This window comes from Cynocephalus volans, chromosome 7 (assembly GCF_027409185.1).
Source record: "Cynocephalus volans isolate mCynVol1 chromosome 7, mCynVol1.pri, whole genome shotgun sequence".
NCBI classification, from domain to species: Eukaryota; Metazoa; Chordata; class Mammalia; order Dermoptera; family Cynocephalidae; genus Cynocephalus; species Cynocephalus volans.
In genome coordinates this window covers 62398650-62420798 of record NC_084466.1, presented here as the reverse complement: position 1 = coordinate 62420798, position 22149 = coordinate 62398650, and the positions used below count along the sequence as shown (strand labels likewise).

The window sequence follows — 22149 nt, the reverse complement described above, 5'->3', positions numbered from 1 at the left end:
AAATGTTGCTGATATTGAGTTGTTAAATTTGCTGCATTTTATTACCAAGTTTTATTGCCTAGTCAGACTTTCATAGGTTGATAGAAACGACAAAGCAAATAACTGTAAACTGATCTCTGTGTTAATGAAATCAAAGGAAAGTTTCAGAGTTCCACTTAAAACAATGTTTGTTCTAGCATTTTATCATATAGTGAGTATTTAAAAAGTACTTAATTGTTCATCAAAATTATATGATTTGGAAAAGTATATATTAGTTACACCTCAGGATCCTGGAGTCAAACTGACTTTGAATTTCTGGCTCTTCAGCTTAGTAGGTGTGTGATCTTAGGTGAATTACATCACTACTTTGTGCCTTAGTTTCTTTATTGGTAAAGTTATGATGATGATGATAATATTGCATTTGTTATAGGGTTACTGTGAGGATTGAAAGAGGCAGTGTATATGAAATGCATAATACATTACTCGCCATATTCTAAGCTCTCAATAAATGTTAAAAAATAAAACAAAAAGTTAAGAATATTAAAACCAACTGTAGAAGTGAAGGTAAATTATTTGGGAGTTTTAGTAAAAGAAATGTAAGAGGGATCTTTATGGCACAAAACACTAATTTCCTATGGAAATTAAGAGAAAAGTGAGCTGAAAGTCTTTCATTTTAATAGTGCAGGAATAAAAATTTGTGTATGATAATATAATTTATAAAGATGTTTTGCTTTTTTATTCACCTGTTCTATCATATGTTTGTTGTAGTCCAGAGTTAATTTCCACATTCGTTATTTATTTATTTTTTTTGTCTTTTTCGTGACCGGCACTCAGCCAGTGAGTGCACCGGTCATTCCTATATAGGATCCGAACCCGCGGCGGGAGCGTCGCCGCGCTCCCAGCGCAGCACTCTACCGAGTGTGCCACGGGCTCGGCCCACCACATTCGTTATTTGATATACCATAATTGAGTTTTTCTCTTTGTAGGATAGGTTTTCTCTTTTGGTCTCTCACATAATTTCTTCTGAATCAAGTTTCTTTGTATAGAGAACTATTTACCAAAGGAAGAAAAAACAAACCTTATTACCATTACTTTTCTTATATTAGTACAGAACATGACATAATGCTGTCATTTCCATTAGGATTAGTTTTTAAAGAAAAATGTCTAAAATTTTCACCTAAAAGAAAAATGTAGATTTATGTTTCTTAACTTCTCAGTGGATATTCCATAGGTGTGTCAGTAGTAACCCTATTCAGGATCTTTTCTATTTTTTTGTTTTTAACTTTTTATTTTGAAATAATTTTAGGTTTACTGAGAAGTTGCAAAAATAGCACACAGAGTTCCTATATACTCCTCACCCTGTTTTCCCTAATGTTCATATCTAATATAACCATAATACAAATGTAGAAATCAGGAAGTTAATAACCTGTAAACTTTTTTGACTTTTGACATGGTCTACTTAAATGATCCCTTTCTGGTCCAGGATTCAATCTAGGATCTCATATTATACCCAACTGTTGTGTCTCTGTAGTCTCCTTCAGTCTAGGCTAGGCCAAGTACTTTTTTTTTTGCCTTTCATAACCTTGATACTTTTGAATCAAGTACTAGTACTAGCTAGTTAGATTGGCCCTCAATTTGTGTCTGTTTTCTTATGATCAGATTGAGATTATGCATTTTTGGCAAGGATACCACAGAAGTGTTTATCTGCTTATCTCAGTGCATTGTATCAGGAGGTACGTGATATAGACTTGTCCCGTTACTGGTGATGTCATCTTGATCATTTGGTTAAGGAGGTATCTGCCAGGTTTCTGAACCTTTTGTAATTAAGCTTTTGTAATTCACAAGTGTCTTGTGGGAAGATATTCTGAGAATATATAAATATTTTGTTTCTCATCATACAAGGGTACTTCAAAACGTTCATAGAAAAATAGAATTAAAAGAGGTAATACGAATCTTTCAATGAACTTTTTGAAGTACCCTTGTACTTCTGCCTGTTAATTTTAGCATCCATTGATAATTCTTGATCAGAACTTTTAAAATTTAATTATTTAACATCTTTTTGTTTCATTGTTGACTATTACACCACTCTTCTTGTCGTAAATGGATAAGAATCCCAAAGGAATTAATGTAAAAGCAGTGGAATTCATAACATAAATGTATTTCTTGCTATATATTTTTTCATACTTATCTTTTTCTCAGTGTACACATTATGAATGTAGCACAACCCGTAGGAAAATAAACAGGTGAAGAAGAGGCTAGAGAGGTAAAAGTAATGGATAGGTTAATTGTGAAAAAAAGTATTAGAGTAATTTAGAGATTTTCTTAAAATTACTTTCACTGAGGTTTCTTTTTTTGTCAAATATACAAGCCTTTTCTTTACTTAAAAGAGTCAATAACAAATTTGAGTATTTTTGTATTTGGTCCTCTCGACTCTAGGTAGGCTTTTTTATAGTCAGTATAATTTGTACAGATATATTTTTATAATTGCTTTTTATTTTTTAATTTATAGTGGATTAAGTGCACTGAAAAATGTATTGTGGATTGTTCCTTTTTCGTCCGTTTTACTTCTTTATCCTATATCTTAGTCAGTGGAGCATGAACACACATTTGGCTTAGCTATCTATTGTCTTTTAACAAACATTTGACATTTGAATCTAGTGGAGTAACTTGAATTCCAGTAACATTTTTTGATGGTATCTTTAACAAAAGGATTAAGAGAAAATATATTGATAATGGAATTTGGTTAGATGTTATGCTCTTAAAACATTCTATTAGGTTTTTTCATTTTCATTAAATTTCTCTTCTCTTTTAGGAAATTGCTTTCCATGATTAAGTGTGTGTCCTCGTAATGCTATGCAGTCTCTTAAGTTCCTGGCTTTCCTCCTTTTTTTTTTTTTTTTTAAAGGTGTTTTCCATTTGACGATACATATAAGATTTGTGTATTAGAAATGATCTTCTTTTCCTCTAGAGTCAATAAAATACCTTAGCTAACTAATTCTAAGGATGCTGGGTTTTGTTTATTTGTTTTGGAGCAAGATCTCTTACTTTTTGAAATTGAAAATCTGAAATTGGATGTTCTGGCAATATCCGGTTTGTTACTACGTTTAGATCTCTGAAAAGGAACATTAGAAAGTCTATGATGTGTTTTATGATTTGGCTAAAATTTGTATCATATCAGAATAATCCTTTTGAAGTTTCTGATTACCGTGCTCAAAATCATAGATGCTAATGATCCCCCAAAGGGATGGATTCATGAACGTAATACTTTTGATAAAGCTTTTGCTTCCCTTAGGATTAGAAAGTTGAACTTTTTAGTGCCTACTTTAGATATCAGGCTTTTCACAACACTTTTTTTCTCACTCTGTTTCTTGATCAGTAGACTTCATTCATTTGTAAAACATTTACTGAATTATTTACTTAATGTGCCAAGGACTTTTCTAGGGGCTAGAGATACAAAGACTCACTGCTTCTGTCAAGGATGTTCTTTCCTTTTCTTCTTACTGCCAGCTGGGACTGTTTTGGACACTGACAGGAATTTGTGAGTTATTTTTCTTTAGAGAAGTGCCTTAGAAACCAGTGAATAAGTGATAAAAAGATAAGTAAGATAAAGATTTTGCATCATGCCTCCAACTCATGTGGAATGTCTTATTTTATGAATAATTCATAATTTATAAACTAGCAAGTTCAACTTTAGATCAGTCAGTAACGACACAAGTGAATAGACGTCATAGTCTTTGTAAAAACATTTTACCTTCTATTTTATTGCTTAAAAATAGTTAGGTGCAGCCTTCCCTTTTCTTTGATACTAGAAATGCTTAAAACTAATAAGCCATATATGCTTATTTAATAATTTAGTATTGAGAAGAAATATTGCAAATAGCCTAATTAGATGTAAATCTCAGAAGAATTTCTCAGTAGTATTTATACATAAAATACTTAGATTTATTATTTCTGGTTTGAATACGGCTGGACTTTCAGTAAGAATCTTTAAAAATTTAAGTCTTTCTGGAAATTATTAAAATAAATTTATTGGTTTATTGGTAGATTAATAGACCTATAACACCCATGTGAAGTGGCATCTTAACATTGCTGATTTCGTTAGCTTTGGTTTGAAAGTTATTCTCTAATGATAAGTCCAGCAGTGAATATTTTCTTGTTTGAAAAATGACCTCATTTTGAAAGTGCCTTTACATTTTTCCATATAAATGATACATTATAGAATACATAGTCTTCATACATTATTAGCTCTTGAAGCAAGAGAGATACCAGCTCTCCTCAGTGATTCTAAAATAATTTCTATGTAGAGAAATCTGTTTATTTGTTTCTGAATATGAGTATGTTGAATCAGGAAATGTTGGTACCTCAGGCAAAGTAAAGAAGTTATATTCTGAAAATGATCTGACATGGGAGCAGCTTATAAATGGATCTGTTTCTCCAGCCAACTGTCATGTTTAACTTGCCCTGTAACCTAACCTAAGGATATTTGTGTTTTTTCAAATTTAAGTTTGTTGTATTTTTTAATGTATATTCTGTGGGATATGATAAATAAATCAAAGGTTTAGAGGTGTTTAACTTAAATCTCCTACTGAATGAGAAATTGTAATCTTAGCCCAATATTAATCTGAGCAAGATATGATTTCCTGGGAGTTGTTTTTCATCTTCAAAGTGAAGCAGGTCTAGAAGCTTAAAAACAAATTACCAGGTGTATTTATTGTTTCAAAATGGACCTCTTCTTTTTTGACTGAATTTTCAGTATATGTTATATAATCAGTATGTTATAATCAGTAATAAGTTATTACTGATTAGTATTCAGAAATTGAAGGAAAATTGGGAAATTTAGAAAATCGTATCTTGTTTATAATTTCTGAATAGGTTTTAACTATCTTAATCAAAGTGTTAGGTTTTATGTAGGTTTTATTAGAAATCTTAGATAATTCTCATGGTTAGTATTGAAATATTGCTATATATGAAAAAGAATGATTTGTCAGGGAAGTTGACTAGGGAAGACTAGGGGATGATTGTTTAATAAATAATTTTTATTTAATTTCTTAAGTTAAATTTTTTTTTATCAATATACAAAGTAGTTAATTTTCGTGTCCCTTTACCAATTCCTTTTTTTCCCTAATAAATAATTTTTAAAGCACTTTTGTAGCACCTATTTACACTATATAGGTACAATGAAAATGTGTGTAAGCTCTAATGTACTAATTTTAAGCCTTTCTCATCTGTTAAAGAGCCACTTCTTAAGAACTTCAGCTGTGGGATACTTTGTTAATCTATTTGGGGTTTTTTTTACTCTTTAAAATGTCTAATTAGATTTTATTTCTTGAGATATTCAGTAATCAAATCTTTTTTCAAATCAGTTCTCTTTTCTTCTCATCATCCCTTATATATCTCCTCAATGTGATTATACCGTAAAATATTCTTCTTAATGCACTAATCTAAAAATATAGTCTCTTCAAAACTGAGAGACTTTAGGGCTTAAATGAAAAAATAGTTGCCACTTAGGCTCACAAAGTACTTTTGTAGTTATTTATTTGATACCTCATGCTAGATGGCAATTTCACCTTCTTATCTTCTTTCAGGGTTTTTTCACGTCTTTTAATTTTTAGGAATTACAGATATGATGGTTTAAATTCATAGGTTTTCTTTTCTTAGGCCAGGCTATTTTCGTTTCTCATTTGTACAGAATTGAATATGTTCCAAAGCAGAAGAGTTAGTTCGTTCTTTTCATCTTTAGGCTTTTAAAAAATTTAGTGTAAATGTTGTTAGGTGATGGAATAACTATTCCTTTGCAGCATTTGGTATATTTCCAAACTGGCAGAGCCAGGAGGAAGTGAAGGCATTAAAACACTACCTTTGGTTTGTTGCTATCTTCTTAGTGCTGAGACTGTAACCTTTGTTGGTTGATAGAGAACAAGAAAGCAAAATCCTCGTTCCACTAACAGGTAAGGAACCCTTGTGATAACCAGTTGGCGTGAGAGGGAGATTATTTGATAGCATTTTTTTTTTCTTAATTTATCCCCAAATTTTTATGTCCCAGAAACAGGACACTGTGACTGACTATGTATTCTGTAGAGCAGGGATATGCAGCACTTTTATATTTAGAATAAGATCTGAAATTTAATAGGGATGTATCACTCTGTTTCACAAAGTATAATTGATCTGTTTTCCAAAGGCAGCACTGTTAAAATTTATCCTGCAGTCCCTATAACTTTAAATACATATTTGCCTATCTTACTCTCCTTTCAGCTTTTCCTTGATCAGATGCTGTTTGCTTTGAACTTCCTTCTCTTATTTACCTTATTCCTATAGTAAAGCTAACTGTATTCCAGCATCTTTACCATCATCTACTATTTGGGTATATCTTACTGCTTTAATTTGTACATTATAGTCATTAATGATTATTCCTGGTCGTTCTTGACCCAAAAAATTATCATGCATTTTAAAAAGATTTTGAGCCTGTATTACCTATGTTTACTATTCTGACCTCCCACTTCTAAAGATGAGTGCTTAAAGAATAAACCTTTTTCAGGTATAGTAGTCATACATTTAATAAAATGCAGGTTTAGCTTTTGTATTGCTATAATATGGGCCTGTAGTATGATTAATTCTTTAAATTACTGAAGACTTGAAAACTGAGAACAAATTCAGCTTCTTAGATATTCCCAAAGTTTAGTAGTATTCCTGTTAATATGCCTTATTATTCTGTTTCTGCTTTTCGATCCATCTTCTTCTCTTTGACAGAAGAATTAAGTGGGACTCCTCCTTTAATATATCTGAGGTTGAGTGCCTTTTCCCTGTACCCTTAAGATAACTATTATTTCCAGTCATAATTTATCATTTTTTAAATTCGGTCTTCCACTCAAAAGTGAGTGGTTTGTCAGAGTATGTTATGGCTTAGACCAATACAGGTCACTTCTTAACAGTTAGTGAGGAATTAATCATTTGTGGTGATAGACTTCTAAAATTCACATTGAGAAGACACTAAAGAAAGTATGGCCAAAGTTAGCTCCTTTTTATCCTGAGGATAAACCATTGCAAACTCAAATGACAAGACAATGTAATTTCTTAATAAGAATTTTTTCTTAAATCTATATTCAGCTCTCTATTTCAGTGCTTCTCTCCTACCAGAGGTGCAAGGAGTGATCCTAGAACCACAGATACAGCCAAGACCACGGAGAGCTTTTGACGTCAGGGGTCCACTTTCTCCACTGAACCCTTGGAGGCAGAATATCCAGCTTCTGGAGAGAGTGGGAAAGGATAATAACAAGTGGGTGCTTTCCATTATTTACTTGGGTTTATTTATAAATTGGAGTGTCCTTCCATTGCCCATTTAATTCTATCGGTAAACTCCTTGGGTTAATATAAGAAGCAGGAGGGGCTTCAGTCTGTTTTTCCAAGAATGCTAACCAGTGCCCATTCAAAAAAGAGACCTAAAATTTATTTAATTTTCTCTTCAGATAACTAAAGCAGTGGATGATCTGGGGTACATGATTTGGTGAATGCCTGTGTAGTCCACAGGAATTTTAAAAAGGGAATATTTACCTGTTTTGGCCTTTATGGTATTAGTGGACTTCTGAGTGCTCTTTTTATATTCCAGTAAGTTAAAAGTTTCTGTATTTTATCTTTGGGCAAACTGGACATCTGAAATCTCCTAATCTGTACAGTCAGATGCCCAGGTGTTATCCTACCCTATTAGTGAGAACTTTTTGGTCTTTTTCCTACCACAAACATTAGGACATCATATTATGTCTTTTAGAAGATGCAATGATAGTACCATTATGGTTTCACTGTAAGTTTCAGGATATAATATCCCTGAAAGTTTTGTTTAATATACTCAAAAGTAGTTTTCTAGTCCCTAGGAATGTTATTTGTGGCAAAAGACCCTTTTCCTAGATTTTTCCCTTGGCATTAAGATGATTTTCTCATAGTTTCTTTGATGCCAAGGGTAGGATTTGATTCTAGGAAGTTCTTATCATCTCCAGTGGGTAGAATGTGAACTTGGTGCCTTTGGCAAGTTTTCATTTTTCCTTGGTGGATTCCTTCTGTGACTCCAGGTATCTTGATAATGGGAGACTGGTTTATTTGTTCTCTAATTGCCCAGATTTCTTTCAACTGCTAAAACATCATACTTCTTCAGCAAAAGGAATTCTTCTAGCAGAGCCCTCATGGATGATATCTGTCACACATGCCAGCACCTGCAGTTTGGAAGGCAGTGGTGAATGGATCCATGCAATATGTCTAGAAGATAACAAGGATGAGCGAGCCACCTGATCTTGTCATTTATAAACTTTGAGATTTACTTTGGTTTACTCTTGGTCTGAAAATGGAAAGGCTCAAATAATGAAATAATCTTTTCAGATTGGAATTTACATGGCCATGAAAATATCCCTTTCTATTCAGAAGATTGAAATAGAGGAAGCTTGAGAGACTCCTCTCTCTATCTGTTTCACTTAAAAGATTTGTGGGATTGAAAATCACCTTACTGAAGTAGACAAGATTTATTTTTTTATTTTTTTAAGTAGTAGAGGAAGTCCAAAAAACGTAATGAAATGGTTTTTTGTTGCCTAACATTGAAAGGAACTAGTAAATAAAGGGTGAACTTCTTAATTATTCAAAAATTACTTTTAATGTTTTTAGCTCATCTTTTGCTGATCTTCAGCCTTATTCTTACTGTATTTGTCAAATCAACAAAGATTTTAATATAGAAGTAGACGAGATATCTTTTGAGATCAGAGTAGCTTGGTCTGTCTTCTAAAGTAATAAATACCTGTTAAAACTTGATGTATTTTTCTGCACTGAAGGCATACTAAAGTTTGAATAATACTGTCACAAAGCAGTTTTTTAAAGAGCAAAGGCAATTAGTAGTATTAGTGTAAGCCTATAGGTGTGACTAAGTGTTGCAGAATAGTTATCCAAACTATCAATTAATTGATAAAAGTAGTTATCAAAATGTTTCACTTTCTGTTTGGTATCTATTAACTGGTCAGTTAAAAGCTATTAAAGAAATTTTTTAAAGTCATCCGATGCTGCCAGTTAGTTTCATTTTGATATAAATTTTAAGAATAGAAGTTCTAGATTTATTAATATAGAGGCAACTAAAAAGTTTAGAATCTCAAAGGTTTTAGAAGCCACATTTCCTAAAATATAATCCAGTGTTTATTCTTTCTTTGCTGTCTGTGAGGACTGTTTTGTCCTGATTAATTATAAACAAACTTTTGTAAGTATAGTGCTTAAAAGTAAGTTTAGAAGATCAATTTGAACTAAAATTTCCCCAGAGAGCTCTGAATCCTCACATTACAGCTCTTTTTTCCTGACTGGTTTTTGTTAAATGTTAATGACAGTTGGTTTACAAACACATAAAAATTAAAAAACAACCACCCCACATTTTAGAAAGAACTCAGGGAACTGAAAGTGAAATTTGCTTGGAAATTAAGTTAGTTGAATTATTTGAACCACAGTATAAATCATTTTATGGCCTGTGAGATCATTAGCTTTTTAGTTTCAGCTTTGTAGATGAAAATTGGTTTAATCTGGTAATCTCATGCTTTGATTAAATTTTAGCTCTGTTTCTTAGTGTGCAAAAGAAATGTAAGTGCATTTCTGTTTACCTCATGCCACTGAACGCTATCTAAAAGTGAAACTTTTTGTATGTTAATGTGAACTGATTTGTTTATTTAAACTTTTATTTTAATACATTTTTCTATCAATTTTTTATATTTCGTGTTACAATATGCATCCTATATTTTTCAGTGTTATTTTATGACTATTAATATAAGCTAATTTTTTTCTAGAATGAGTAATTGTGTTAATGTTTGTATTATGTGATCATTTGAAAACTAATAAATATTTTCTCCGTGAAAAAAATGCACTTACTGATAAATGGCTTATTTCTGTTTCAGGAGTAGAAAGTGAATACTGCAACAGTATTTTTAAGTGTATTTTAATTTCATGTGTCTTCCTTAAGTATTTCTGAATATATATATTCTGTTCTCTGTATATTGTAATTTTTTGAGGAAAAAACTTTTTTTAAACTGTTAAAATGATTCTTTGTAAGGTCATCATGTGAATGTATGAAATAGATGGTAGTTTGATTTTTTATTTTCCTGATTAACATTATCTTAGCATTGGTTCTAGAGTTGAATTTTTTTTATGCCATTTTTATATGTCAGTTTTGCAAACTATTAAAACTCTCTTGGGTTAACATTGTAAATATCAGGAGTAATTTGGTCAAATCTTTTAAAGATAGATTGATCAAAGTATATAACGTGTTTACAAAATAGCATACAAAAACAGTACCTCTACCCAGAAAAAAAAAAAGAAAATAATGGCTGATTGGAGAACTACCTAATTGATAAATTCTGTTAACAAGAGAACAAAAATGTTTTGTATTTTATTGTTCTTTTTGAACAAATAATTATAGAAGGAGAAATCTTGACCTCACAGTCTCTTGCTTTTAACCTTATCAAGACAGCATGGAGAAGGGTAAAATCTGGTTTTAATGATTTTTGTCTCTGTAGCTATATAAGCTTACTTTATTGAAGCCACTGGAACAGTTTTCCTTTTCTATGCAGGATCTGCTAGAAGCAAGAGGATTTCCTTTTAGATTTGAAGAAAAGTTATATAAGAAATGGACTCCAAAAATTAAAAGTAGACATTAAGATGGCATCCTTGGCAAGAAATAAAAATTCAATTAATGACAACATGTGGATTAAAATGAAATAATTTGGCTCCCCAAAGAAATTATACTCTGAGAAAATGAGAATTATAAAAGGAAATTACAATTTAGAATAGCCACTATATTGGGGGTGAATTTGGTAAGTTTGGAAAAGATGAGTAAAACTTCTGTGTGCAAAATTTTGTTTTAAGAATTAAAGCTATTAAAAGGTTTACAGACATAGTATATTTCAATAGAAGGCTGTATTTTACTTGAATACAAAAAAATTTCCTGTATGTGTATAAAAGGGTAGGGGATTTGGTGTTAAAAAATATCCATACTGGAAACTTCAAAAATATTGCAAAGATGATGATGAAATGAGGGTTTTAAATAAGTGATTTTTCTTACATGCACTCTTCTGTACATCATCAATAGCCTTCAAAATAAAAGTTTTATGGAATGTCAAACTTGGCTTTACCATTGTATCTTCAAGGTATAAGAATATAGGCTTGTGGTTTCAAAATCATCTATTAAATTAACTATAGTGTAAAAATCTGTTTTAGAGTTTAAATGAGGGAACAAGTCTTTTTTAGGGTAGCTGCTTTTCAAAAAGTAAATATCACAAGCAGTGTGACTGCAAACTGACTTTATAGCTTATTGTAAATACATACAAAGATCTTATTTTCCTTTTCTTTATTGAAACAGTTGAGTGAAAAGTCAATGCTTAGATGTCCTAAGCAATTTCTTATTTAGTTTTGTTCTGGTAGTTTTGTTTCCCATTAGAAAGATTTCATATTAATTTAGTTCTAAAATGTGAAAAGATTTGGTTTTCAAAAATTAGCACGTTGGTGTTCTGGATTTTTTTTCCACTAATATGTACATCTAAGGTAATCAGATTACTGCAGTAAAAATGTTAGGGAACTTTGAAATATGCATCGGAGTTTTCAGGAATTATGATCAAAGGGATCTCTGCTCAAGAGGTAAGGAATGTCATAGGTAGAAAAATGTTCAAAATATGTTCAATGTAATGTCTGATAAACTGCAACAGATATCTTTATATTTTCAGACACATGTAGAATTAGGAAAATAATTTTCCTTAAAACTCTCCCAAAGAGATGGATAAACCACAAATTTGTTTTTGTGTGACTTTCTAGTGCATTTAGAAATAAGTCCGTAGACACTGTATCCTTTGTGTAGGTAGCCTCTGATAATTCAAGGCATCTCCTACCCTTGCTTTCTTAATGTTTATGATCTATATTTAATATTTCTTAGGCCCTGAACACTATAAAGTTATTGTACTTTGCATGAAAAATTGAGTACATATTCCATGAGATTACCGCCTGGCTTCATTTTGGCTATGCATGTCTATTTTTATTAAATGATACCTAGAACTTAGAAAATAATCTCTTGACTGAGTAATTTTAATTTTGGTCTAAGAAATTAATTCAAGGAGTTTTATAAACATTCACTTATACTGTAACTCGGAAATCTTTTATTAAGGATTAAGAAATAATATTCAGTATATAAAATCATTGAAAGGAGAGTGTTATACTTCTCTAAGAAATATTAAGTAGTTTCAAAGAGTTGAGTGTTAGTGTAATACTTAGTATATCTAAAAACAATGGAAAATGCAATATTGAATATGGATGAGGATTTTTTTCTAGAATTAAAATGCTAAATATAATTATAGAATATAATTTACTCAATAGATGGTAACATAAAAAACACAATAATCTTCCATCATGTGTTTGAATTCTTTTTATAAGAACTCCATATTGTGGACATTTCGCTTTTACTTAAAATAATTTGCCATTTATTCCATTTTCCCCTTTATTGAGAACAAATGATGATGTTGATGTGAATTAGTGATAGTACTCACCAATTCCTGAGGTAGCTGGTTCCACGTTCAGGATGCTCTATTTGTAAGAAGTTGATCCAGAATTTATTCCCATGCCATTTTTTATTTGAAAATTGTCTTAGGAATTAACTAGCTTAGCACCCTCATTTTACATACAAGATAATTGATATCAGAAATATACATTTCTAATATCACACTACTGATAAACAGTAAGTTGTCTGTAGGACTCAGGTTTCTTGACTACCAGCTTAAAGACTGTGTACACTTTACTAGCTCCTCTTGTTGATCCTGGTTCTGGCAGCAGAGGAAGTCTGATCCCTTTCAGCTATGACAGACTTCAAAACATCTGTTAATTTCCCAGCAATTCTAAGCCCAAGTTTTCTTTTCTACAGATAAAGCATCCCCCATGTTCTTACCCCTTATTCATGTAGCATGGTTTTGAGATCTTTAAAGGTTTTGTAGATCTTCTCTGAGAATACTTCAGTTTCTCATTATTTCTCTTAGTGTGTGACACTGAACCAACACAGTGCAGATGTGCTCTGCCTGGACTGTTATTACACATGACATTATGTTGTGTTTGGCCCTGGAATACTCATACCACTTTGTCCTTACATATTTATCCAGTAAGATGCTTAATTTTATGCATGTTGAGATTCTCCTAGGCAAAGAAATTATATAGTGGTATGCAAAATATACTGTTTTTAAAAATCAGGCTCTAGCAAAAGACTGTATGATGTGCAGTTTTAGTAAAAGAAAAAAATTAACTCAAGGTAATAGCTAAGATCTTGGGAAATCAGATACAAAAATACAATCTCTACGTTATTTTTGGTTTGCTTAATTCTGACTTAAATAACTAGAAATTCTACATTAAATGACTTTTATAGTATAAAATGTTTTTCAGGTTGTCCTTGATAATTTAAAGGTAACCAGGCCCTTTGGAGCCAAACTATTGTCACATGACTGGCATTAAGAAGAAAATGAACTTGTGTTTCATAACATAATTAAAATTAAAAATGAAAGGCCGTGCTTCAGTGGAAAATTTGGGAAATATACCAAACAGCAGAAGATGGTGAAGAAGTAGCCCTGGAAGTCTGAGAATGTGCCCTAAATATCTAATGCAAGCATAGTCTTGTGTTGCATCTTGAAATATAGTGCAAACACTGCTAAGAAACATTATTTCAGTAAATTTTGTTTTTAATTACCGGTTAAAATGTTTAAGATACCCCCTCCCCTGCCAATCTTAAAATGGGCTCTGGGAAGACATGAAGTATTTACTTAATTGTTTCATATACATCTAAGGGCACAAATAGCCCCGTTTGAGAAACACTAGTTGAGATAGGCTATATTATGCCTTACCTGAGTTAGGAAGAATTTGGGGGAAAATAAAGAGGAAAAGAGCAAGCATTTTTAAGTACATAGCTACTCTGTGTAACTTTGCTATGTGCTTTATATTTATTTATGTTAATTCAGCTAACTTGAGAAAGGTGATAAATTTTCCATTTTACACATAAATATACTGAAGCTCAGAGGTTATAAAACTTGCCCAAGAGTATATAATCAGTAAGCAATAAAGACGATATTTGAAAGTAGATCTGCTAATCTAAATCTAAGGAATTCTGTTACAACATTGATTGCTAAAAAGAATATATTCAGGAAAATTCCATATAATCGTATAAAACCCCAGTGTCTCAAGTAGATTAAAGGGTTATTTTATGTAATATGCATTTTAATAGACTTCTTTAAAAGAGCAGTTTTAGGTTTATAAAAAAGTTAACCAAAAAGTGCAGAGTTTCCATATACCACTTTACCCCCTCCTGTAGTTTTCTTACCATCTTGCATTAGTGGGGTACATTTTTTATAATTGATGTGCCAATATTGATACTTTAAAATCCATAGTTTACATTAGAGTTCAGTCTGTCACATGGTTTTATGGGTTTTCCCAAGTACATAACGTCATGTATTCACCATTACAGTATCATATAGAATAGTTTAACTGCCCCAGAAGTGCTCTGTGCTCTCCCTATTTGTGCGATTGCTGGATCATAAGTCTATACTTATCTCTATAACACAGAGACTGCCAGATTGTCTTCCAAAGTGGGTTTGGCCGGTTAGTTCAGTTGGTTAGAGCATGGTGTTAGAATAACAAGGTCAAGGGTTTGGATCCCTGCACCAAACAAATGCCAAAAACAAAAAGGAACAAAGGCCAGAATGGCTGTACCATTTTGCATTTTCACCAGCAGTGAATTTGAGTTCTGTTGCTCCATGTTCTTACCAGCCTTGGGTGGTATCAGCGTTTGATTGTACCCAGTCTAATAGGTGTGCAGTGGTATCTCATTGTTTTAATTTTAATTTGCAATTTCCTGATATATGGTGTTGAGCATTTTTCATATGCATTTTTTCCATCTCTGTTCATCTTTTTTGGTGAGGTGTCTGCTCAGATCTTTTGCCCATTTTCTAAAATCAGTTAATTCTTATTGTTGAGTTTTAAGTATTATCTTTGCCTGATTTTGGTGTTAGGGTAATGCTGGCCTAAAAGAGTGAGTTAGGAATTGTTCCCTCTCTTTCTACTTTCTGAAGTGATTGTAGAGAATTTGGATCTTTTCATTAAATATTTGGTAGGATTCACCAGTGAAACCATCTGGGCCTAGTGCTTTCTGTTTGGGAAGGTTATTAATTATTGGTCCAATTTCTTTAATAGATATTGGCCTATTCGATTTATCTGTTTCTTCCTGTGTGAGTTTTGATAGATTGTATCATTAAAGGAATTGGTTTACTTTATCTGTTATCAAATTTGTGGGAATAGAGTTGCTCATAATACTTCTTATTTTTTTAATGTCCATGGGATTAGTAGTGATGGCTCCTCTTTCATTTGTGATATTAGTTTTTTATATCTTCTTTCCTTTGATGGGCTAGCCTAGCCAATGTTTATATATTTCATTGATCAAAAAACTAGGTTTCGTTGATTTTTCTGTATTTTCCTGTTCTCAGTTTCATTCACTTTTGATCTAATTTTTATCATTTTTTTCTTCTGTTTGCTTTACATTTATATTGCTCTTCTGTCTCTAGTTTCCCTAAGATGTAAGTTTAGATTATTGTTTTTAGGTCCTTTTCCCCCTAATATATGCATTCAGTGGTATAAACTTCTTTCTAAACACTATTTTTGCTGTATCCCAAAATTTTTGATAAATCACATTTTCATTTAGTTTGAAATATTTTAAAATTTTCTTGAGACTTCTTCTTTGACCCATGGTATTTTTAGAAGTGTGTTTTTAATTTTCAAGTATTTTGGGATTTTCCAGCTATCTGTGAATGTTTGGGATGTGTTATTGATTTTTAGTTTAATTCTGTTGTGGTCTGAAAGCATGAATCATATTCTTTTACATTTGTTATTATGTGTTTTACTGCCCAGTATGTGGTCTGTCTCGGTGAATGTTCCATGTGAGCTGAAGAAGAAAGTATGTTTTGATGTTGGATGAAGTAGTCTATGAATGTCAGTTGGGTCCAATTGAGTGATGGTGCTATTCAGTTCATTTATGTCTTTAATGATTTTCTGCCTGCTGGACCTGTCAATAACTGATAGAGGGGTGGTAAGTCTTTAACTATAGTAGTGGATTTCTGTTTCTCGCTACATGTCTATCAGTTTTTGCTTCACCTATTTTAATGCCTTGTTGTTAGGCATGTACATAAGGTTGGTTATGTCCTCGGAGTATTGACCCTTTCATCGTTTTCTAATACCCCTCTTTATCTTTGATAATTTTCCTTTTTCTGAAGTCTGCTTTGTCTGAAATTAATACAGCTACTACCACTTTCTTTTGATTAGTGTACACCTGGTATGTCTGTCTCTATCCCTGTACTTTTAATTTGTATGTGTATTTGTATTTTAAGTGTGTTGTTTATAGACAGCATATAGTTGGGTCTTATTTTTTAATCCACTTTGATTGTCTTTCCATTGATATATTTAAACTGTTCACATTTAAAGTGACTATTGATATAGTTGGTTTAATATCTGTCTTGTTTATCTTTTTTGTAATTTTCCTATTTATTGCTCTTTTTCTTTGTTTTATTTTGTCTTCCACTTTATTTCTGTCTTCTCTGGTATTGAACATTTTATATAATTCCATTTTCTTTCTTCTCTTAGCATATCAATTATACTTCTTTTAAAATTTTAGTTGTTGCCATGGAGTTTGCAATATACAGTTTCAACTAACTCACCTTCAAATAACACTACAGGTTGAGTATACATTATCTGAAATGCTTGGAACCAGAGGTGTTTTGAATTTTGGAATATTTGCATATGCATAATGAGATATCTTGGGGATGGGACCCAAGTCTAAACAGGAAATTCATTTATGTTTATATATACTTCATACACATAACCTAAAGGGAATTTTGTACAATATTTTGAATAATTTTGTGCATGAAACAAAGTTTGTGTACATCGAACCATCAGAAAGCCACAGTGTCACTGTCTCAGCCACCCAAGTAGACAATCTGTGGTGGTTTGGCATCACCATCATTCCTGATTCTGAATTTATACACTGCCAAGAAGCAATTATTTTCTTATACTTATCCATATATGTAAGTACTTAACAGTAAAAAAATATGACAAACTATTAATACAGTGAAAAAATAATGTGCAGGTGCGGAATTTTCCACTTGTGGCATCATGTTGGTGCTCAAAAAGTTTTGGATTTTTGGATTAGGGATGCTCAACCTGTATAACACTTTATAGGTAGTGCAATTAGAGTATTGCCAGTTTCTCCCTCCCATCCCTTACAACATTGCTGTTCTTCATTTCACTTTTCCATAAGTAAGAATCATCTAATATATTGCTGCTGTTGTTTTGAAAAACATGTGCTGGATCAATTAAGAATTTTTTAAAAAAGTTTTGTTTTTCCTTCTTTTATTCCTCTCTACTGGTTTTCTTTTCTTCTGTAGGTCTATGACCTGTATCATTTGTCTTTTCTCAGAAGAACTTTAGATATATATATATTTTTCAAGGCAGGTCTAGCAGTAACAGATTCTCTCTGTTTTTGTTTGAGAAAGTCTTTCTTCTCTTTTACTCTTTAAGGTTAATTTTGCTGCATACTGAATTGTAGGTTGGCAGGTTTTTTTTTTTTTTTTTTTTTTAATCTTTAAATATTTGACTCCAGTCTCCTTACTGTCTTGGTTTTTGAAGAAATGTCTGATATAATTCTTATCCTTGTTTTTCAATAGGTAAGGTTCCCCTCCACTTCCACTTGTGGCTTCTTTCAAGATTTTTTTCTTTGCCATTATACAGTTTGAGTACGTGGTGTAGATGTTTGGTATTTATCCTACTTTATGTTCTCTGAACTTACTGCATTTGTGGTTTGGTGTCTGTCATAAATGTTGGAAAATTTTCAGCCCTTATTTCTTCAAATATTGTTTCTTTCTCTCTTTATTCTACTTCTTGGATTCCACTCATGCATAAGTTATACCTTTTTAAATTGTTCACCATTTTGGGGATGTTCTTTTTTTTTTTTTGCTTTTCAGTGTAAGAATTTTCTACTGATTCTTTCTTATGCCATGTCCTAATTGCAAAATACCTGCTGTATCTGAATCTGACCTTGCTTATTGCTTTGTATCTTCAGACTTTTTTTTTTTTAACCTTTTGTCATGTTTACAGTTTTTTGTTAAAAGCTGGATATGTTGTGTAGGGTAAAAAGAACTAAGACCATAGGCCTTTAGTGAAGTTTTATGTTGGTCTGGCTAGGGGTTAGTCTGTGTTTACTGTTTGCTGTAGGTGTCTGAGGCTAAAATTTCCCGTAGTGTCCTTTTTTTTTGTCCACTTTGTTGTCTTTTGGTTTCTCTTGAGACTTCTTTTTAAATAGAGTCTGAGCTTGCCAGTCTTTTAGTTGCAGTTCTCTGTGGTAAGATGTGTGTTGGGGGAGAGGAGTATTCTGTAGTCCTATGATTAGGTCTCAGGTTTTTAGTGAGACAGTGCCCCTGGCCTTTCACCTTCACAAATGCTTCTCAACCTTTTTTTCCCCCTGTGGTGGGACAGGAAAGCTAGAGAACTTTGGAGTGCATATTTCCCTTTCTTCATTTGGTTAGGCTTTGGAAGAACCCATGTTTGTTAGCCTTTAGTAAAATAGTTTTTCTTAAGGGCAGTCCTTTGTTAAGTAGAAGAGAATGCTTTGGGAATATTTGAATATGGTTACTTTCCCCTTCTTCCTCCAGAGGCCTGGGGGATTTTTCTCTGGTTTTTACCCTGAGAACCTGATGGGGCTTCTGGAGTTAAAAATCATGAAGTTGTTGGAGGCCTGGTAAGGCTGGTTTGCCAGTTTTTTTTTCTCTCTCAAACTAGTCCACACTCCGTCTCTAGCAATTGATTCATTACTCTTTAAGTTTTTCTACCAATTATTGGCTCCAGCAATGGTTTCTGCTTCTGGTAAGCTGTGATTTTTCTATATTTTCCTGTTTCTTCCGTTTTGGGGGCAGTAGTTTGTCCTGTGACTTCAATTCTCTGATGGATCTAAGAGGTGTTGTTGATTTCCAGTTCAGCTTTTTTTCATGTTGTGTGGACAGGAGTGACAACTTTACTTGTTGAACTGGAAACTGGAAAAATCATTATGCATTTTTAAATGTATGAAGTTGCCTTAAATTTAGTGTGAGTCCCAACAGTTAAATCCTACTAAATTTCAGGCATCTTTCCAAGCATTGGAAGTATTAAGCTCCTTCTACCCCCATACTCCTCTTTTCAGAAGCTTTTTAAAAAAAAAAATTCTTTAGAACCTGGATCTATCTCTTGCATCTTATTAAAGACTTTGTGGCCTTTGTATTTTCTTTCTACTTCCTTAGCAAATCTTCCCCTCTACTGGATCATTCCTGTGAGTATCTAATTATGCTTTTGTATATCATTGTAAGAAAAGGAAACCACCTTGACCCTTCCCCTGTCTCTAACTTCTACTGCAATCTCTGTTCACTTTCATCACCAAGAATTGTCTACTTATATGTTACAATTTATCAAATTTTATTTATTTTTCAATCTATTCCATACTGGCTGTTGCTTCTGATACCACTGTGACTACTCTTGTCAAAGTCATCAAGGTCCTCCCTTTGCCAAATCCAGGGACACTTACTGGCCTCTTCTTACTTGACCTTTTAACAGAATTTAATGTACACTACTACCCTGTTATGTGAAATATGTGAAAATGCCCGTTTCTTGGCTTCCATAAGACCATGCACTTCTGGTTTTCTTCCCAGCCTTTACTTTTTAGGTGCTGTTGCTCTTTCTTACTTTCATTCAGTCACGAATGTACTTCAAAGCTGAGTCCTTGAGTTTTTTCTCTGAACTTCCCCCATTATGCTTAGATGGTCTTATCTGTTCCCATGACTTAATATTTTTTATTTTGTTTACAGTCCCCCAATTTTTATCTCCCATCCAGCCACCTCCTCAAAGCTGCAGTCTTGATATCCACTTGGATGAGTAAGACAATGAAGATGTCTAACCCTGAATGGTTTTGTCTTAGTCTTCCTTATGTAAGCATAGCCATTAACCACCTCCCCCAAGTTTCCCGTATTAACATCTTGTATTAATGTGGTACATTTGTTGCAATTGGTAACCAATTTTGATACATTAACTAAAATTCATAGTTTACATTAGGGTTCATTTTTTGTATTGTACAGTTCTATGGGTTTTGCTAAATGCATAATGTCATATATCCATCATTATGGTATCTTACAGAACCTTAAAAAATACCCTGTGTTTCACATATTCATCCCTCCCCATCCCAACCTCTGGCAACCACTGATCATTTTACCGTGTCTAGTTTTGCCCTCCCCAGAATGTCATAGCATTGGAATCGTACAGTATGTAGCCTTTTCAGACTAGCTTCTTTCACTTAGCAATACGTAGTTAAGGTTTTCCATGTCTTTTTTTGTGACTTGATAGCTCATTTATCATTGTAAATGAGGGTATTTCAAAGAGTTCATGGAAAAAAAGAATTGAAAGATAATACAAATCTTTCCATGAACTTTTTAAAGTACCCTCATATATCTATCTTCTCTAGTCACTATATCTAAACATTCACTTCTACTCCTTGACTTTTATTCTCTAGCATTACACTGATTTCTTCCTAGTATTTTTCTCAATTTAAAAGCATATATTGTTGGTCTATTTATTGCCCAACTTCTGAGACCAGGGATCGTACCTGTCCTGTTTACTCTTGTTTTTTAGCATCTGGCACAATGGCTTCTGCACAGTAGGCCCTGAACAAATATTTTAATGAAGAAGAAAATAGGTAGCCTTTAAGATACCTGTTTGAGATGCCTAAATGTGGTGAGGGAGATCCATTCAAAAAATAGGTAAATTGTAGTGCCACTTTAGTGCTATTGGTAAGTTGTCCTGGAAAACAAGCAACAAAAGATTAAGAAAAATTTGGATTCTTTCTCAGTAGGGTGAACTAGTGACTATAGGTGTCAATTTATGAAGTCTTACTGAGTAGGCTTCTTAGCTGTAAATAAGTTTGTCTTTTTTACTGTCTGGTAGTGCTGAGTTAACATAACTCTTATCTTGGCAGTCTCAGACTTAGGGTATAAAATCCCAAGAAACCACCAATCTGTAATGACAATATGGGTACTGTAGGGGCAGTCTCAAGCACACTAAGAGGTCCTGTAAGCACACTTAGTGTTTGTATTTGAATATCCAACACTGCCACTTACCTTGGGCAAGTCATTTAAACTGTGTGCTTCAATGTCCTCATCTGTGAAGGGGCTAAAAACATATCTAACTCCCTGGATTTTTTTGAGGAATAAATGGGCTAATTATGTTAAGTATTTACTATGTTACTATATAAAGGCCATCTCATTTAACTAAAATTTTATAAGATTATTGTATGCTTACGTCGAATAACATGCTGCTTTCTCAACACATACCTCATTTCTGACTTTACAGAGGAAGTAGAAGCCATCATATGGGACTTCATTCTGATCCCAAACAAATCTGACTTCACCACACATCCCTTTTTACTCCACCTTTGATCTAGATCTCCTCACCTCTGCTGTCTTAGATGTCTTAAGATTTTTTATTCCTTTCTTTCTCATATTTAACATTTTCCTTTATCATATGCATTATATCCTCATAAGCATAGTTACATGGTAAAGTCTCTCCAATTTAAAAGAAAAAAAAATTTAGTTGATTTATATCTAACTGGAGCTACTGCCCCACCCTTTCTCTATGTAAGCAAACTTAAAAACTGTGATCTCCATTTTTCCCTCCCCCACTCACTCAACCCACTTCAATCTTGCTACCACCTCTATTTCACTGCATTAATACTATTGAGGTTATTAGTGACTATCACCAAATCAAATGGATAGTTTTCGTATCTAATCGTGTATACTCTCAGCAGCCTTCAACACAGTTGATTACATTCTCCTCTTTTGACACTTTGGGTTCTTTATTCCTCTGATTTCCTTCTATTGTTTTGGCTAGTTTTTAGTCTGATTTACAGAATCATTCTCTACCCAAGCTTTATGTAGAGGAGTTTATCAGGCTGGGTCCTTGGACACTATCAGTTCTTTGGGTGTTCCTACCAAAATTGCAGATTATATACTTTAATACAGGTGACAAGTTTACTACACTGGTCCAACTTTATAGATCTAACTGCCTGTTTGACTGCTCTTTCCGGGA

General features: G+C 32.8%; 1 protein-coding gene and 1 long non-coding RNA gene across 3 annotated transcripts in view; both read left to right on the top strand.

The window, feature by feature from the left end:
• TSC22D1 (TSC22 domain family member 1) overlaps positions 1–22149 on the top strand; it is a 122504-nt gene that overhangs the window by 25641 nt on the left and 74714 nt on the right. The window lies entirely within an intron of this gene.
• Positions 5799–8576, top strand: LOC134382808 (uncharacterized). The gene is made up of 3 exons (XR_010024094.1): positions 5799–5927; positions 7084–7252; positions 8087–8576. It is a non-coding gene; the product is annotated as an uncharacterized LOC134382808 (long non-coding RNA).